This window comes from Capra hircus, chromosome 1 (genome assembly GCF_001704415.2).
Source record: "Capra hircus breed San Clemente chromosome 1, ASM170441v1, whole genome shotgun sequence".
NCBI classification, from domain to species: Eukaryota; Metazoa; Chordata; class Mammalia; order Artiodactyla; family Bovidae; genus Capra; species Capra hircus.
In genome coordinates this window covers 141,063,415-141,083,095 of record NC_030808.1, presented here as the reverse complement: position 1 = coordinate 141,083,095, position 19,681 = coordinate 141,063,415, and the positions used below count along the sequence as shown (strand labels likewise).

General features: G+C 45.7%; 1 long non-coding RNA gene and 1 pseudogene across 3 annotated transcripts; both read left to right on the top strand.

Annotated features, from left to right (window-relative positions):
• LOC108636436 lies at positions 502–13,267 on the top strand. 2 transcript variants are annotated; one of them, XR_001918395.1, is made up of 3 exons: positions 502–707; positions 987–1,091; positions 13,223–13,267. It is a non-coding gene; the product is annotated as an uncharacterized LOC108636436 (long non-coding RNA). The 2 variants fall into 2 exon arrangements; XR_001918394.1 differs by lacking the exon at positions 13,223–13,267 and adding an exon at positions 7,622–7,659.
• LOC102180084 lies at positions 7,985–9,828 on the top strand (annotated as a pseudogene). Its single transcript, XR_309759.3, has one exon. The product of XR_309759.3 is annotated as an actin, cytoplasmic 1-like (transcript).

Below are 19,681 nucleotides of genomic sequence, written 5' to 3'. Positions count from 1 at the left end.
GTGTGAATTTGAATAGCTTCACTGGAAAAGTATTTAAATCCCTGACTCAACAGACCCTTCACTTCCTATAACATGGGGATGCTGTCTGCTCCAGCTATCTAATGAGGTGGCCAGAAGGAACCAAAGAAATAGTGAAATTGCAGAGAAAAGCATAGAGGTAACAGAATATGTTATTCAAACAATCAAAACATGGACTGGGTACTGTCATGGTTGCTGGGCAGGAATCTGAGATCCTATCCTTTCACATTCCTAAGCCAGGACAAATTATTGTTATTCTAGCATGGGTTAGAACTGGTTCTTTCTGAAACTGGGAGCCAGGTTGAATCCCTTCCTCCACTATTCATGCATTCTGCTCTCAAGGGGGCAGATCTAGCCAGCCCGCAGCAGCTGGCATGGGCTGGCGTATGTTCTGGTTGTTTGAAGTTTGATGTGTGCCAGCTGTTATTACACAACTCGCTGATTGTTCCAGGCATGGGAGTGTGACAGGTGTGCCCTGGAAGAGGTAGAGTTAGGTCAAACTGGGGCTGGTCTTGAGTGCTTACATATGGATTTTTCTCCTGTGGCTGCTGCAAGCCATGGAAGTGTTTAGGTTGGGAGTGGTCCAACTCATAGGGAAGGTGGGTTCAGGATGGGAGAGGCTGAGGACAAGGAGACAAATAAGGGAACCAGCTCAAAAGCCCAGAGGACAGGTGGCTAGAACAATCCAGGTGAGTGCAGAGGGGTTTGGGCTTAGGACCAAAAGCAATTTGAATGGGGAATAAGGAAAGGGAGGACACGGGAAGCTGATCAAACTCAAAAACGGCCTGGGGGAAAAAAAGATGGAGTCACTCATAGAAGCCCCAGAGAAAACAGACGCTCAAGAAAACCTAACAGGAACTCAGTAGACAGAAATGAGGCAAATAAAAAAAGAATCAGGATGGCGGAGTAGGAGGAGGTGGAGTTCATCTCCTGTTTGCCTCTCCCCCCCGCCCCGCCCACCACCACAGATGCATCGAGAAGACATCTACAAATGGGACAAGTGCCACAGAACACCTCTAAACACAGAGGACCTCAGACACCTAAAAGGACAAGAAAGATTCCCACATAACCAGGTAAGAAAGAAGAAGGGAAAAGAAAGAGGCGATGAAGTGGGACAGGACCTGTGTCCCTGGTTGGGGGCATGAGCCGAAAGAGAGGAGAGGTTCCCTCATGTGGGGGAGCCCCCTCACTGGTGGGGTGATCAGCCATGAAAAGAGAGGTTCCTTCATGCGGGGAAGCCCCCCCACCAGTGAGGCGATCAGTCAGGACAGAAGGGGACCATCAGGGGCAGGCAGTGGAGAGTGCAGCAACCGGTCCATGGCAGGCAGGACAGAGTGAGACCCACACAGAGGGGCGTGCCACGGCCCTGCACATCCCAGTCTGACATGTGTTCACTGGTGTGCACAGAGGTGGGTTGGGAAGGGCGCTGGTGCTGGAACATGGGGTTTGGAGAGCAGACCTGGGCAGGGCCCTGCTGTTGGCTGAGAAGAGACAGCCTTGGGGGATGGGAATGAGGAGTTCCACAACCAGGAATGCTTGTGAAGAAAGCGCAGATGTCAAGTGATGTGCAAGGAGTGGGGGCCGCCACTACAGCCTCTCCCCACATCCCAGCCTCTGCCTCCCCAGCCACTAGGGAAGGCCCCCACCAGAGCCTGCAGTCTCTTGCACCTGCAGCCACAGGCTCCCCCACGTGACCTATCGCTGCTGGAGCCAGCTCCCTCACGCACCTGGCCACCAGCCCCCCTGCACAACCAGCCCCTACTGGGACTCTCATGACCCCAGCTGCTGCTGCCTCCTCCTCCACCCCTGTCCCCACCAGAGCAGATGCTCTCTCGACCCTGACCACCGCTGCCTCCACGCCCCCTCCTTTCTGGGGCAGACTCCTGTGCTCCATGGCAGCCTCCGGAAGCAGACCTCTGTGGGTGGTCCACATGCAGAGGTGGGGTTACCCACAGCTGAGCCCCAGGGGCCATGCAATTAAAGAAGAAAAGTTGAAATCTCTTCTCTCAGCTGTGCAAACTGCCACCCCCATGACCAGCTTTGTAAACCTAGCACCTATAGAACATCTGCTGGGGAGGAGAGAATGGCCATTCCAGTATTGTTGCCTTAAACATCCCATGGCCAGTGGAGCTTAGCAGGCTGCCGCACATGGGGTCACAAAGAGTCAGGACTGAGTAACTGAGCACACAGAACATGTGAGTGGACGAGTGCTCCCGTAGCCAAGACAGGTCATCTTTGGCAGTTGTAGACTTTACGGGCATGTACACATGGGGTCAGGGCCAGGCCAGGAACTGTGCTGCCCCCATAGTGCCCACAGCGGATGCAGAGCCATGATACTGCAATCCTGGAATCTGACTTCAGTGAATCTGTGTTGGTGACCTGATGAAAGCAACTCCTGAGAGTCTCTGGGGCCACTTGCCAGCATAGCCATGGTTTAGGTGGGGCTAAGAGCTGTGCCAACAACCATGTAATCTGAGAACTTGCACAGTGGGTGAAAGGTGACACGTCAGGGCACTCCCACAGAGTGCTCCAGAGGTGAGAAAAAGAGCTGGCTTAAAACTCAACGTTCAGAAACGTTCAGATGGCATCTGGTCCCGTCACTTCATGGCAAACAGATGGAGGAAAAATGGAAACAGTGGCAGATTTTATTTTCTTGGGCTCCAAAATCACTGTGGACTGTGACTGCAGCCATGAAATTAAAAGACATTTGCTCCTTGGAAGAAAAACTATGAAAAACCTAGACAGTGTATTACAAAGCAGAGACATCGCTTTGCTGACAAAGGTCTGTATAGTCAAAGCTATGGGTTTTCCTGTAGTCAGGTATGGATGTGAGAGTTGGACCATAAAGAAGGCTGAGCCCCAAAGAACTGATGCTTTTGAACTGTGGTGCTGGAGAAGGCTCTTGAGAGTCACTTGGACAGCAAGGAGGTCAAACCAATCAATCCTGAAGGAAATATTCATTGGAAGGACTGATACTGAAGCTGAAGCTTCAGTACTTCGGCCACCTGATGTGAAGAGCCGACTAATTGGAAAAGACCCTGATGCTGGGAAAGATTGAGGGCAGGAGGAGAAGGGGAAAACAGAGCATGAGGTGGTTGGCATCACTGACTCAAGGGACATGAGTTTGAGCAAACTCAGGGAGATGGGGAAGGACAAGGAAGTCTGGCATGCTACAGTCCATGGGGTTGCAAAGAGTTGGACACAACTTAGTGACTGAACAACAGCAACAGGAATACTCAGTGGTTTCTTTCCCTTTGGGAGTGCTCCAGTCCCACCTTCCTCACACCTTAGATCAGAAACACAGCTAAGAAACAGATCTGAGGGCTTCTCTTCCAACAACTAGGGAGCAGATCCTGCCTCTGATAAGGTGGTGGCACCCACACAGCAAAGCAAATGCCCTGTTCAGGATGCAGTGCTCTGGTCTCAATGTCAGCCACACCTGCTATCAAGGGGATAATGGCCAGCACACACTGGGAAAAGAGATGGCAGACATCTATACTAAAAGCAGCCCTCGTGCCAAAAAGCAGTAAACCCACACACACTACAAAGGGATGTTCCCATAGAAAGATAGCCCTCCAAGACAGTCTGAGAGTCTGGCATTGAGGGGAAGAACCCCTAGAGCATTTAGCCTTGAAGGTCAGCAGGGCTTGAGTAAAGAGCCCCACAGAGCTGGGGGAAGCAGAGAATCCACTCTTGGAGGGTGTGCACGGGTCTCACGTGCACTGGGACCCAAAACAAAGCAGTACCTCCATGGGAACCTGGGCTCCACCTCCCTAAGGACAGTTTCCTGGGGAGGTGAAGGTCAACAATAGCTCACTGTGGGGGCAAGGACACTGGTAGTGGAAGACACAGGGAATACTGATTGGAGTGAGCTTTCTCAAAGGTCCACACTTTGGTACTAAGACCCGGACCCACCCAACAAGCTGCAGGCTCCAGTGCTGATAAGCCTCAGGCCAAACAACCAGCAGAGGCCCACGCATCAGCAGACAGTCTGCACAGAGTCATCCTGAGTTCACTGTGGGCCGGAGGAGAAGGGGACGACAAAGTATATGATGGTTGGATGGCATCACCAACTGAATATATTACTAAAAGAGGTGTGTGGGTCTGGCTGCTTGCCTCTCAAAAGCCAAGAAACAGGCCAGACTGGTGGAAAGGAAAGTTGGCTTTATTTCAGATGCCAGCACTCGAGGGGAAGAGTGGTGGACATCTGTCCAAAGGCTGACTCCTCCCTACCCTGACAAACAGGGATGAGAGCTTTTATAGACAGACTAGGGGAGGGTCTACATGCAGACACAACAGAGTCATCTCTAAGTCGTCTTCAAATTGGTCATCAGTGCTCTGACCAGCATCATCTTGGTTGTTTTAGGTACAGTTAGTCTTCAGTTCCAGGGTCCATTTGTTCCCATTTCTTTGCAGCCAGTTCTCGGATGTATGGCAGCTCATGTCCTGGGGACAGTCTGGTCATCATGTAGTTAAATTCTCCACCTGGTGTTTTGGTATCTATAGGACAGCTCACAGGACATGGCTCAGAATATTATCTATGAAAGTGAAAGTCGCTCAGTCGTGTCTGACTCTTTGCAACTGGATGGAGTATACAGTCCATGGAATTCTCCAGGCCAGAATACCGCAGTGTGTAGCCATTCCTTTCTCCAGAGGATCTTCCCAGCCCAGGGATTGAACCCAGGTCTCCCGAAATGCGGGAGGATCCTTTACCAGCTGAGCTACCAAGGAAGCCCATCTATAGCTCTTGAGAAAACACTAAAGGTTTTTGACTATGCTTAATGACTACACTATTATTATTTTGTCTCCTTTGATCATTTCCCTTTGTTTCCACATTTCTCAATTCTCTGATTAAAATTAATCTCTGGCTAAAGTTTTCCATAGATGAAATGGAGGGAAGGGAAGGACCATAGGCTCCTGCTCTATTTCAAATGGATATGTTCAGTCGCATCTGTGACCCCTTGGACTGAAGCACATCAGGCTTCCCTGTCCTTCACCATCTCCCTGAACTTGCTCAAACTCATGTGCATTGAGTCAGTGATGCTGTTCAACCATCTCATCCTTTGTCTCCGCCTTCTCCTCCTGCCCTCAATCTTTTGCAATAAGTTGGATCAAAGTATTGGAGCTTCAGGTGGCCAAAGTATTGGAGCTTCAGCATCAGTCCTTCCAATTAATGTTCAGGGTTGATTTTCTTTAAAATTCATTGGTTTGATCTCCTTGCAGTTCAAGGGCTTCTCAAGAGCCTTCTCTAGCACCGCAGTTCAAAAGTATCAATTCTTTGGGGCTCAGCCTTCTTTATGGTCCAACTCTCACATCCATACATGACTACAGGAAAAACCATAGCTTTGACTGTAAAGAACTTTGTTGGCAAAGTGATGTCTCTGCTTTTTAATATGCTCTCTAGCTTTGTTATAGCTTTTCTTCCAAGGAACAAGTGTCTTTTAATTTCATGGCTGCAGTCACCATCCACAGTGATTTTGGAGCTCAAGAAAAAAAAATCTGCCACTCTTTCCATTCTCCCCTACCCCCCATTTATTTGCAATGAAGTGAGGGGACTGGAAGCCATGATCTTAGTTTTTCTGAATGTTGAGTTTTTTGTTGTTTTTTTTTTTAATTTTTTATTTTTTTTAAATTTTAAAATCTTTAATTCTTACATGCGTTCCCAAACATGAACCCCCCTCCCACCTCCCTCCCCACAACATCTCTCTGGGTCATCCCCATGCACCAGCCCCAAGCAAGCTGCACCCTACGTCAGACATGGACTGGCGATTCAATTCTTACATGACAGTATACATGTTAGAATTCCCATTCTCCCAAATCATCCCACCCTCTCCCTCTCCCTCTGAGTCCAAAAGTCTGGTATACACATCTGTGTCTTTTTTCCTGTCTTGCATACAGGGTCGTCATTGCCATCTTCCTAAATTCCATATATATGTGTTAGTAAACTGTATTGGTGTTTTTCTTTCTGGCTTACTTCACTCTGTATAATTGGCTCCAGTTTCATCCATCTCATCAGAACTGATTCAAATGAATTCTTTTTAACGGCTGAGTAATACTCCATTGTGTATATGTACCACAGCTTTCTTATCCATTCATCTGCTGATGGACATCTAGGTTGTTTCCATGTCCTGGCTATTATAAACAGTGCTGCAATGAACATTGGGGTACATGTGTCTCTTTCAATTCTGGTTTCCTCGGTGTGTATGCCCAGAAGTGGGATTGCTGGGTCATAAGGTAGTTCTAGTTGCAATTTTTTAAGGAGTCTCCACACTGTTCTCCATAGTGGCTGTACTAGTTTGCATTCCCACCAACAGTGTAGGAGGGTTCCCTTTTCTCCACACCCTCTCCAGCATTTATTGCTTGTAGATTTTTGGATCGCAGCCATTCTGACTGGTGTGAAGTGGTACCTCATTGTGGTTTTGATTTGCATTTCTCTAATAATGAGTGATGTTGAGCATCTTTTCATGTGTTTGTTAGCCATCCGTATGTCTTCTTTGGAAAAATGTCTATTTAGTTCTTTGGCCCATTTTTTGATTGGGTCGTTTATTTTTCTGGAATTGAGCTGCAGAAGTTGCTTGTATATTTTTGAGATTAGTTGTTTGTCAGTTGTTTCATTTGCTATTATTTTCTCCCATTCAGAAGGCTGTCTTTTCACCTTGCTTATATTTTCCTTTGTTGTACAGAAGCTTTTAATTTTAATTAGATCCCATTTGTTTATTTTTGCTTTTATTTCCAGAATTCTGGGAGGTGGATCATAGAGGATCCTGCTGTGATTTATGTCTGAGAGTGTTTTGCCTATGTTCTCCTCTAGGTGAATGTTGAGTTTTAAGGCCGCTTTTTCACTGTTCTCTTTCACTTTAATCAAGAGGCTCTTTAGTTCCTCTTTGCTTTGTGCCATAAGGGTGGTGTCATCTGCATATCTGAGGTTATTGATATTTCTCCTGGCAATCTTGATTCTAGCTTGTGATTCATCCAGCCTGTCATTTCGCATGATATACTCTGCATATAGGTTAGATAAGCAGGTGACAATATGTAACCTTGATGTACTCCTTTCCCAGTTTGGAACCAGTCTGCTGTTTCATGTCTGGTTCTAACTGTGGCTTCTTGACATGCCTACAGATTTCTCAGGAGGCAGGTAAGATGGTCTCGTATTCCCATCTCTTTAGGAATTTTCCAGTTTGTTGTGATCCACAGTCAAAGGCTTTAGCATAATCAATGAAGCAGAAGTAGATTTTTTTTTGTTGTTGTTAATTCCCTTGCTTTTTCTATGATCCAACAGATGTTGGCAATTTGATCTCTGGTTCCTCTGCCTTTTCTAAATCCATCTTGTACACCTGGAATTTCTCAGTTCATGTACTGTTGAAGTCTAGCTTGAAGGATTTTGAGCATTACCTTGCTAGCATGTGAAATGAGCTCAATTGTATGGTAGTTTGAACTTTCTTTGGCATTGCCTTTCTTTGGGATTGGAATGAAAACTCACCTTTTCCAGTCCTGTGGCCACTGCTGAGTTTTCCAAATTTGCTGGCATATTGAGTGCAGCACTTTCACAGCATCATCTTTTAGGATTTGAAATTGCTTAACTGGAATTCCATCACCTCCACAGGCTTTGTTCATAGTGATGCTTCCTAAGGCCCAATTGACTTCCCGTTCCAAGATGTCTGGCTTTAGGTGAGTGATCATACCATTGTGGTTATCCCGGTCATTAAGACCTTTTTTGTACAGTTCTTCTGTGTATTCTTGACACCTCTTTGTAATATTTTCTGCTTTTGTTAGGTCCATACCATTTCTGTCCTTTAGTGTGCTCATCTTTGCATAAAATGTTCCCTTGGTATCTCTAATTTTCTTGAAGAGAGCTATAGTCTTTCCCAGTCTGTTGTTTTCTTCTATTTTTGCATTGTTCACTTAAGAAGGCTTTCTTATGTCTCTTTGCTATTCTTTGGAACTCTGCATTCAAATGGGTATACCTTTCCTTTTCTCTTTTGTGTTTCACTTCTCTTTTCTCAGCTATTTGTAAGGCCTCCTCAGACAACCATTTTGCCTTTTTTGCATTTCTTTTTCTTGGGGAGGGTTTTGATTGCTTCCTCTTGTTCCTTATGAACCTCTGTCCACAGTTCTTCAGGTGCTTTATCTATCAGATCTAATCCCTTGAATCTTTTTGTCATTTCCACTGTATATCCACGCGAGACGGCGGCCGCCCAGCCAGCACAGGCCTCTCGCCTTCGCTGCTCCGTCTTCGCCGCCAGTGGACATAGCAACCAGTTCTCTATGGATGATGATATTGCCTCGCTCGTGGTCGACAACGAGCTCCGGCATGTGCAAGGCCAGCTTCGCGGGTGATGATGCTCCCCAGGCCATCTTCCCCTCCACTGTGGGGCGCCCCCAGTACCAGGGTGTGATGGTGGGCATGGGCCAGAAGGACTCCTATGTGGATGATGAAGCCCAGAGCAAGAGAGGCATCCTGACCTTCAAGTACCCCATCAAGCACAACATAGTCACCAACTGGGACGACATGGAGAAGATTTGGCACCACACCTTCTACAATGAGCTGCATGTGGCCCCTGAGGAGCACCCTGTGCTGCTGACTGAACCCCCCCTGAATCCTCAAGGCCAACTGTGAGATGACCCAGATCATGTTCGAGACCTTCAACACCCCAGCCATGTACGTGGCCATCCAGGCTGTGCTGTCCCTGATGTCTCTGGCTGCACCACCGGCATCGTGATGGACTCCGATGATGGGGTCACCCACACGGTGCCCATCTACGAGGGGTACGCCCTCCCCCATGCCATCCTGCGTCTGGACCTGGCTAGCCAGGACCTGACGGACTACCTTATGAAGATGCTCACGGAGCACGGCTATAGCTTCACCACCACTGCCGAGCGGGAAATCATCCGTGACATCAAGGAGAAGCTCTGCTGCGTTGCCCTGGACTTCAAGCAGGAAATGGCCACTGTGACCTCCAGCTCTTCCCTGGAGAAAAGCTACGAGCTGCTGGACAGGCAGGTCATCACCATCGGCAATGAGCAGTTCTGCTGCCCTGAAGCTCTCTTCCAGACTTCCTTCCTGGGCATGGAATCCTGGGCATTCACGAAACTACCTTCCATTCCATCATGAAGTGTGACGTTGACATCCGCAAGGACCTCTACGCCAACACGGTGCTGTCTGGCGGGACTACCATGTACCCCGGCATCGTGGACAGGATGCAGAAAGAGATCATTGTCCTGGCACCCAGCACGATGAAGATCAAGATCATTGCGTCCCCTGAGCGCAAGTACTCCGTGTGGATTAGCGACTCCATCCTGGCCTTGCTGTCCAGCTTCCAGCAGATGTAATCAGCAAGCAGGAGTACGACGAGTCCGGCCCCTCCATTGTCCACCGCAAATGCTTCTAGGCGGACTGGTAGTTGCGTTACACCCTTTTTCTTGACAAAACCTAACTTGTGCAGAAAATGAGATGAGATTGACATGGCTTTATTTGTTTTGTTTTTGTCTTTTTTAATTTTTTTTTTTTTTTTTTGGCGCTTGACTCAGGATTTAAAAACTGGAATGGTGAAGGTGACCACAGTTGGTTGGATTGAACATCCCCAAAGTTCTACAATGTGGTGGAGGACTTTGATTGTACTTTTTTTTTTAATAGTTATTCCAAATACCGTGAGATGCATTGTTACAGGAAGTCCTTTGCCTTCCCAAAAGCCATCTCACTTCTCCCTAAGGAGAAGGGGCCAGCCCTCGCCTGAGTCCACACAAGGGAGGTTATAGCATCGCTTTTGTGTAAATTATGTCCTCCAAAAAATGAATTTTATTTTTAATCTTTGCCTTAATACTTGTTCTTTTTGTTTGTTTTATTTTGAATGGTCAGCCATCATGGCCCTCTATTTTTGTCCCCGAGCTTGAGATGTATGAAGGCTTTTGGTCCCCCTGGAAGCGGGTTGAGGTGTGGAGGCAGCAAGGGCTTTCTTGTACACTGACTTGAGACCAGTTCAATAAAGTGCACACTTTAAACACACACACACACACACACACACACACACACATAAATTTTTATTTGGATTTGATTTAGGTCAGACCTGAATGGTCTAGTGGTTTTCCCTACTTTCTTCAACTTAAGTCTGAATTTTGCAATAAGGAGTTCATGATTTGAGCCACAGTCAGCTCCCTGTCTTTTTGCTGACTGTATAGAGCCTCTCTATCTTTGGCTGTAAAGAATATAATCAGTATGATTTCAGTATTGACCATCTGGTGATGTCCATGTGTAAAGTCATCTCTTGTGTTGTTGGAAAAGGGTGTTTGCTTTGACCAGTGTGTTTTCTTGGCAAAAGTCTGTTTTCTTGGCAAAACTCTGTTTTGCCCTGCTTCATTTACTCCAAGGCCAAACTTGCCTGTTACTCCAGGTATCTCTTGAATTCCTACTTTTGCATTCCAGTCCCCTATGATAAAAAAGACATCTTTTTTTTTGTTTGTTTGTTTTTGTTCTAGAAGGTCTTGTAGGTCTTCATAGAACTATTCAGCTTCTTTGGCATTAGTGGTTGGGGCATAGACTTGGATTACTGTGATATTGAATGGTTTGCCTTGGAAGCCTACTAAGATCATTCTGTCATTTTTGAGGTTGCAACCAAATGCTGCATTTTGGACTCTTTTGTTGACCATTAAGGCTACTCCATTTCTTCAAAGGGATTCTTGCCCACAGTAGTAGATAAAATGGTCATCTGAATTAAATTTGCCTATTCCTATCCATTTTAGTTCACTGATTCCCAAAGTGTTGATGTTCACCCTTGCCATCTCCTGTTTGATCACTTCCAATTTACCTTAATTCATGGACCTAACAGTCCAGATTTATGCAATATTGTTCTTCACAGCATCAGACTTTACTTTTACCACCAGACACATCCACAACTAAGTATTGTTTTTACTGTGGCTCAGCCTCTTTATTCCTTCTGAAGCTATTTCTCTGCTCTTCTCCAGTAGCATATTGGACACCTACTGACCAAGACAGTGTTCATCTTTCAGTGTCATATCTTTTTGCTTTTTCATACTGTTCATGGGGTTCTCAAGGCAAGAATGCCAAAGTGGTTTGCAATTTGGAGACCCAAGGAAAAGCTGATGTTGCAGCTCAAACCTGAAGGCACTCTTGAGGCATAGTTCCCTCTTTCTCCACGGACTTCAGTCTTTTTCTCCTAACACCTTCAACTGATTGGATCAGGTCCAATCACATTACTGAGTATAATACGCTTTACTCAGCATTCACTGATTTAAATGTTAATATCACCTTAAAAAGAGAACGTTTTGATGAGGGTGAAAAAGGACAGTAAAAATCTGGTTGAAACTCAAGATTCAAGAAACTAAGGTCATAGAATCCAGCCCTATCACTTTATGGAAAATAGAAAGGGAAAAAGTGGAAGCAGTGACAGATTTCTTCTCTTGGGCTCCAAAATCATTGCAGATAGTGTCTGCAGCCATAAAATTAAAAGACACTTGCTCCTTGGAAGAAAAGCTATGACAAACCTAGACAGCATGTTAAAAAAGCAGAGACATGATTTTGCTAACAATGCTGCACGTAGTCAAAGCCATCGTTTTTCCAATAGTCATGTATGGATGTGAGAGTCGGACCATAAAGAAGGCTGAGTGCTGAAGAACTGATGCTTTCGAATTGTGGTGCTGGAGAAGATTCTTGAGAGCCCCTTGGATAGCAAGGAGATCAAACCAGTCAATCCTAAAGGAAATCAACTCTGAATATTCATTGGAAGGACTGATTCTGAAGCTCCAATACTGTGGCCACCTCATGTGAAGAGCCAACTCATTAGAAAAGGCCCTGATGCTGGGAAAGACTGAAGACAAAAGAAGAAAAGGGCAACATAGGATGAGCTGATTAGATAGCATCACTGACTCAGTGTACACGAATCTGAGCTAACTCCAGGAGATAGTGAAGGACATAGGAGCCTGGTGTGCTATAGTCCATGGGGTTGCAAAGAATCAGACATGACTTTGTGACTGAACAACAACAAAATCACCTTAAAATACTTTTGCAGAAACACTGACACACAAAGTTAATCATCAGAGATGGATACTTCCTCAGCATAATAAGTTGTATCTTTCTCTGCCACTAATGTCTGTTTTTAAAGTTGGGAACAAAATAAGGGTACCCACTGCTATTTAGCCCTCTACTAAAAGAACTAGATTTGTAATCAGAAGAAAGGTGTATAATTGGAAAGAATAATGTGATACTATCACTAATTTTATATCTGCAAAATATCAAATACTCAACTGAAAGGCTCAAACAAAAGGATTCATGAAGACAGCATCACATAAAATTAATACACAGAAATTATTAGCTTTCATATTCAGAAAAAAATCAGCCAGTTAGGAGAAAATGGGAGAAAAGATCTCTTTTGCAACAACAAAAAGACTAAATACCTAGAAATAAATTTAATAAGAAATTGGAAATACTTTTATCAAGGAATTTTCAAAATGTTCTGAAGGAACAAGAAGATGTAATGAACACAGAAACATTTCGTCTTCTTGGATAGGCTATCTCAATGTTATAAAGGTGTCAGTCTCCCTCCGTTAAATTATATGTGATCTCCACCAAGTTCTGATATCTACTTTGTGGGCATTTATATATGCTAATTCAAATGTTGATATGAAAAAATAAGAGCAGCCAGGAAAACCTTGAAAAAGAAGGGTAATGTGAATGATGTAGCCAAAAGTTTTAAAACCCTAAATAACAGAGTTCTCACAAGCAATGGGACAGACCAATGGAGAATAAATATAAATAGAAAAAGGAAGTTCAGAAACAGACACAAAAACACACAAGTAAGCATGTGATGTCATTTTAAACCAGTGGAAAGGATGAACTAGTTAATACCATTGATATAACTGGGTAAGCCATCCCACAGAAAAACCATGTCCCCCATCTTGCACAAGCATATATTCCATATAGATTAAAGACTGATTTTTCTTTTAAGAAAAAACAACAAGCCATAAATGCAGTAGAAGAAAACATATTTTTTTATAAAGTTGCAAGTTAGGTCAATACAGTTCAGTTGCTCAGTCATGTCCAACTCTTTGTGACCCCATGGACTGCAGTATGCCAGGCTTCCCTGTCCATCACCAACTCTAGGAGCTTGCTCAAACTCATGTCCACTGAGTCGGTGATGTCATCCAACCATCTCAACCTATGCCACCCTTTTTCCTTTTGCTTCTTTTCCAGTGAGTCAGTTCTTCGAATCAGGTGGCCAAAGTATTGGAGCTTCAGCATCAGTCTTTCCAATGAATATTCAGGATTGATTTACTGGTTTGGTCTCCTTGCAGTCCAAGGGACTTTCAAGAGTCTTCTCCAACACCACAGTTCAAAAGCATCAGTTCTTCTGTGCTCATCTTTCTTTATGGTCCAACTCTTACATCTATACATGGCTACTGGAAAAAGCATACTGGAAATTGGGGTAGGCTTTTCTAATAGACTCAAATCCAGAAGACACAGTAAAAAGTGTTTAGTAAGTTTGAATATGTGTGTATGTGCTTTTCTCAAAAGCAAAAACAGAAAGGAAAAAAAATGGACATAAGGAAAGCCAGAAGACATGACAAACTGGAAATAAAAATTGCAACTGTTAATTTCCATTAATTATCACCTATGGTTTTTCTAATGTGACAGACATTAACCTGAGCATTTAAAAAGCTTAGTTTAGTTAAGCTGTATACCAACCCTGTGATGCAGAATTATTACTAATTCCATTACACAACTGGGAAATTCAGACTGGAAGGGTTAAGTAATTTGCTGAAGTTGCAGAACTAGTATAAAGAGACCTCCATATATGAACCCTGTAACGTGACGCCAAATACAGGATTCCCCAGAAACTGACCAGCAGCCCAGTAGAAAAAAGGGCAAGAGAGTTGAAGAATTCATAGATAAAGAACTCGATTGGCTCTTACACATAGGAAAAGATATCTAAAGTTGCTCATAATAAATATATGCAAATTAGAACTTCACTGAATCATTTGCAGGACATGCAAGAGTTGCAGGAGATGCAAGAGATGCAGGCTCGATCCCTGGGTCGAGAAGATCCCCCATAGTAAGAAATGGCAGCCCACTCCAATATTCTTGTCTGGAAAATTTCATGGACAGCGGAGCCTGGCGGGCTATAGTCAATGGCATCGCAAAGAGTCAGTCATGACTGAGCATGCAGGCAGAGATGCAGAGAAATCATTTTCCACTTTGGAGCCTGGCAAAAAATCGAAAGCTTAATACTCAATTTCCTGATGAGAGAACTGGGAAGAAGGTCATCAGTCATCAGTTACTCATGGGAGTGTCAACCAGGCTAATCCCTCGAAAGGGCAGGACAGCACTTGCAAGGATGACAAAGGTGATATCTTCTGATCCAGCAGTTCCCTTCCTGGAAATGAATTGTAAGTGGGCCCTCCCATGTAGTGATGTTTGTATAAGGTTATTCACTGTCTAGGAGCAAAATGGGAAACAGTCCAGATGCTGTCAACAGCTCTCTCCCTCTCTCTCCCCCTCCCCTACGCACTCCTCCACTCTCTTCCCTTCAAGTCTTTGGGTTTGCATGCCCTCACACTTTGAGGATGGATTCTCCTGCTATCTTCTAAATAAAATGGAGCTGTAACACTGATTTGCCTAAAAGCTATAACACGGTTTGTCCAAGACCTGAGAGCTGTGACGCGCCAAGGGCTTTAATGTCTGTCGCTCCAAATCTTTGTTGTGACGAGACAAAAAACTGAGGAATATTCACTCGCATGACATCTATGGTGCCGTGACTTGGATTTAACCTGGCTGAAACAACCTTGGAAAAGGCCAAGCACAGCAGGAGCCCAACTCAGCGAAGCTCCCGCGCTAGAAGCGGAAGGCGAAGAAATCCAGTGCAGAGGAAGGCCCATCGTGCTGGAAACCGGGACAGCGAGAAACAAACTCAGCAGAAAGCTCACGTGGCCCAGTCTCAGATCCCAGAAGACCTCCGGTTAAGGTAAGGGGTCCTCGCTGGAGGGACATGCCTAACGAAATCTTAATTCCTTTACAATCTCTCGTTTCTTGTTTCCTTGAACCTCCCGCGAACAGGCGGGCGGCAGGGGGCACAATTGAGGAACTCTGGAGAGGCTACTCCTCAGCATGTCCCAAAGGTGCCATCTGCTGAGCCCCAGTAGCTGTTACACAAGCCAGTGGGGGTTCTTCTGTCCTTTATCTTCTCTGTGCCAAGGATCAGACCAATGAAACTGTGAGCGCCGGTCAGATATTTAGCAAATTTTCCAGCGGGCTATGAAGGGGATTCCTTGGCATGTTTTTCCCACTGCTTTTTCCTCCTGTCCTTCAGCTCTCTCCCGGGACTCAAGTTCAGCCAAAACTAATGAAACTCAGGCCCTGATGTCTCATTGCAAAAATTGAGAGACAAGGTGATAAGAGGTGGATTTGTTAGGATCCAGAGAGAAGCCGCTCTTCAGGATGTGAACCATTGCCAAGGGTAAGGGCTGGGGCCACGGAATTTTATTGACTATGCCAAAGCCTTTGACTATGTGGATCACAATAAACTGTGGAATATTCTGAAAGAGATGGGAATACCAGACCACCTAACCTGCCTCTTGAGAAATCTGTATGCAGGTCAAGAAGCAACAGTTAGAACTGGACATGGAACAACAGACTGGTTCCAAATAGGAAAAGGAGTACGTCAAGGCTGTATATTGTCACCCTGCTTATTTAACTTCTATGCAGAGTACATCATGAGAAACGCTGGACTGGAAGAAACACAAGCTGGAATCAAGATTGCCAGAAGAAATATCAATAACCTCAGATATGCAGATGACACCACTCTTATGGCAGAAAGTGAAGAGGAACTAAAAAGCCCCTTGATGAAAGTGAAAGAGGAAAGTGAAAAAGTTGGCTTAAAGCTCAACATTCAGAAAACGAAGATCATGGCAACCGGTCCCATCATTTCATGGGAAATAGATGGGGAAACAGTGGAAACAGTGTCAGACTTTACTTTTTTGGGCTCCAAAATCACTGCAGATGGTGACTGCAGCCATGAAATTAAAAGACATTTACTGCTTGGAAGAAAAGTTATGATCAACCTAGATAGTATATTCAAAAGTAGAGATATTACTTTGCCGACTAAGGTCTGTCTAGTCAAGGCTATGGTTTTTCCTGTGGTCACGTATGGATGTGAGAGTTGGACTGTGAAGAAGGCTGAGTGCCAAAGAATTGATGCTTTTGAACTGTGGTGTTGGAGAAGACTCTTGAGAGTCCCTTGGACTGCAAGGAGATCCAACCAGTGTATTCTGAAGGAGATCAGCCCTGGGATTTCTTTGGAAGGAATGATGCTAAAGGTGAAACTTCAGTACTTTGGCCACCTCATGCGAAGAGCTGACTCATTGGAAAAGACTTTGATGCTGGGAGGGATTGGGGGCAGGAGGAGAAGGGGACGACAGAGGATGAGATGGCTGGATGGCATCACTGACTCAATGGACGTGAGTCTGAGTGAACTCCGGGAGATGGTGATGGACAGGGAGGCCTGGAGTGCTGCAATTCATGGGGTTGCAAAGAGTTGGACACGACTGAGTGACTGAACTGAGGTTTTGTGAGGGGGTGGAATTCATATGCTAATGAGTGGGAGGATCATCCGTACCATTGGGGAACCACCCACTCCTCCCTCTTTTGACTGTGCCTTGGAGCTGTTCTGCCACCTCTGGGTGTGTCTATTGGCTCATAGATTGGGATTAAGTACTTGAATTTTACTTTTCATCTTGGACCCAATTGATTTTAATTGGCTTACATTATACCCTTGTGCTATGTCATTCTTTCAAAGGTTGTGCTCTGCCCTCTTCCCCCCTGTTTCATGCTCTTTGCCTAAGCCCCATCCAGACCCACAAGGTTGCCTCTACAATCTTCTGGAGAGACAACCAGAAAAGAGCTGGCCTTGGGAGGCAAATACTCTATAATATCAAACCCCCTAATCCTACCCAGTACTGGTCACACTGGAGATCTTGGGGACACCCAACTCCAGTCCGGGGGTCCCAAGAGGTCATCACGCCTTGACGGGCCTAGGGATCTGGTCCTCGAAAGGTTGTCACGCCTCAACCTGCTCGGGGATCCGCCAGTCCCAGGTGTCCCAGGAGGTCATCACGCCTCGACCTGCCCAGGAACCCAATTCTCGGGAGGCGTTCATGCCTCAGCCTGCCCAGGGATTCGATCTCTAGGAGGCTGTCATGCCTCAGCCTGCCTGGGGGTCTGCACCCTGACCTGGTGAAGCCTGGTTCTCAGGTTGCAACAGTTTTGGGTAGGATAAGCTTCAGAAAGACTCACCCGCTAAGGAAGTCCACCCATGGAAACAGAAGAAAGCCTATTACTTGTGGGACTGTGCCCAGTCTCAGCAATAACTCAGGAGCCCAATGACTCAGGAACCCCATTGCCTTTCTGGGAAGGCTAAAAGAGGCCCTCCAAAAGTTTACCAATCTGGACTTAGACTCTTACGAGGGACAGGTGATTTTAAAGGACAAATTCCTGTCCCATTGTGCATCAGATATCAGAATTAAGTTACAACTACAACAGCAGGACCCCGCTGCCTCTTTATCTGAGATGGTCCAGACAGCCATCAATACCTTTTATAACAGAGAACAGGAGGAGGCCAAGGCCCAGGAGAGGGAGAGAAGGGAAGAGACAAGGCATGCCCAGATGCTGGCTGCCCTCCAGAGAAGCCCTATGGCAAACCCCGAGTCCTTGAAGGACAAGGCACTAGGCAAATGCCTAATCTGTAGACAGGTGGGACATTGTACCAAAGAGTGTCCAAACTGTGACAAGTCTCCTAGAACGGCTTGCCACAAATGCCATCAACTGGGACACTGGGCGGCACTCTGCCCTCGGGACCCAAAAGCCTCAAGGTCAAGCGCCAAGCCTATCCTCACAATGGTTCAAGAGGACTGAAGCAGCCCGCTCCAGCCAGCCCGCCTGTCACAGATAACCATCATGGGGCTGGAGCCAAGGGTGCAACTGGATGTGGCAGGTAGGTCCGAGAATTTCTTGGTTGACACAGGGGCTACCTACTCTGTCTTGATCTGCTCCAGAGCCTTCTCCTCCCAAACTTGTACCATTTTGAGTGCTACAGGAAAAGCAACTACTAAAAGATTCACTCGAGCACTCCTTTGTTGCTGGGATGGACAAATATTTTCCCACCAGTTTCTGGTGGTCCCTGAGTGTCCTACTCCCTTATTGGGAAGAGATATACTCACTAAACTGGGGACCACCCCTGTAATGGGAAGTTTTTCAGCCCCTAGAGCCCTGCAGCTCCTGGTTACTACTGAAGAACCCATTACACTCTCTCCAATAGAGAGGGACCAAAAACTATGGGAGGACAAAATTAACCCCCAGGTGTGGGACCAGGGGATTCCTGGATGAGCCCACCAAGCTGAACCGGTCATCATTGTCCTCTGAGATCCCACTCGGTTTCCTAACCGGAAAAACTACCCTTTCAAAAGAGAGGCTCGGGAGGGATTACAGCCTTTAACAAATAAATTCCTTGCTTGTGGGTTACTGGTCCCCACCAGTTAGCCATGTAACACCCCAATCCTCTCAGTAAAGAAAAAAGACGGACCTGGCGAATGTTTCAAGATCTCCAGATCATAAATGAAGCTGTAGTCCCCCTCCATCCCACAGCACCCAATCCCTATGTAATCTTGGGAGAAATCCCACCCAGGGCCAAGTGGTTTACAGTCTTGAATCTCAAAGATGCATTTTTTTGCATACCACTGGCTAAAGAATCCCAATATCTTTTTGCCTTTGAGTGGGAGGCCCCAGGAGAAAAATACCAACAGATGACTTGGACAGTATCACCTCAGGGGTTCAGAGATAGCCCCCACCTGTTTGGACAGGCCTTTAGCCGGGATCTCCTAGATCTGGACCTGGGACTTAATGGAAAAATATTACAATACATAGATGACCTACTAATCTGCTCTCCAGATGAGAAAAGTGCCCAACAACATGCAATTCAGGTTCTAAACTTCTTGGCAGAAAGGGGATATAAAGTCTCCCATGCTAAGGCACAGATGGTCGAGATAAAGGTCACTTACCTGGGAGTTCAGATTACAACGGGTCCAGGAGGCTGTCCTCTGATCAGGTACAAGGGATCTTCCAGTTGCCCTCCCCCACGACTCAAAAACAATTGTGAGATTTCCTGGGACTAACTGGATATTGTAGAATCTGGATACCCAACTATGGTCTAATTGCCCAGCCCTTATATGAAAGCTTAAAGGAATGAGATGATTTAATCCCACTGATGTAGGGAACTCCTCAAAACAAGGCAGAGGCTACACTAAAACAGGCCTTAACTCGGACACCTGCTTTGAGGTTGCCAGACCCAGAAAAAGCATTCCAACGTTATGTCCATGAAAGAGAGGGAATAGCTTTGGGAGTGTTAACTCAAAGGGGATCTGAGCCCCAGCCTGTAACTTACTTATCCAAAAAGCTCGATCCAACTACCTGAGGCTGGCCCCGCTGCCTTCGAAATCTTGCAGCTATTGCAATCATGATAGAAGATGCTTTAAAACTCTCCTTTGGGGGCAAACTAACTATTTTTACCAGCCACCAAGTAAAACAACTCCTAAATGGGAGAGGCCATTTATGGATGTCTGATCAAAGAATCCTCAGATATCAAATAATCTTGATGGAAAATCC